Source organism: Lipotes vexillifer, unplaced genomic scaffold (genome assembly GCF_000442215.2).
Source record: "Lipotes vexillifer unplaced genomic scaffold, Lipotes_vexillifer_v1.1 scaffold907, whole genome shotgun sequence".
Taxonomy (NCBI): Eukaryota; Metazoa; Chordata; class Mammalia; order Artiodactyla; family Lipotidae; genus Lipotes; species Lipotes vexillifer.
Genome location: NW_006795956.1, coordinates 91,637 through 92,126, shown reverse-complemented (window position 1 = coordinate 92,126; position 490 = coordinate 91,637).

The following is a 490-nucleotide window of genomic DNA, read 5'->3' as shown; positions in this document are numbered from 1 at the left end:
CCCCCCCCCCCGCCCCGTCTCAGGAAAACGACGTGTTCACGCCAAATCCCCATAAACTGGGTTTTGTAGGGATTACAGCCAACTCTTGGAGGTAAAAATGACTTCACAACGTGTTCTTTGAGTGGGGCCCAAACTGAAAGAAACTGACACCGATACCCTCTTTATAGCTTAATCTTGTACAAATGATAAAGTCGAGGCGAAGTACCTGCTCAAGCAAGATGCACTCTGCTCGCTGTTTGATATTTACACCTTGGACCCATCTGACTATGTTGTGATAGGAATGTAAGTCACTTAACAGCTACATTATTGTCCTCTGAACCCTTCCTAACTAACCGCTAATCGTACTCCCAGCCCCAAATGAAGAAATGTACCTCGAGTCCTGTTTCCTTGGAAATTGCCTCTCCAGTTGTTTGAGTGTTAGGTCATATGATGAGCTAACTTACATTATAATGAAATGATGTGTGTTTGACCCAGTGCAGTTTAAACTGAT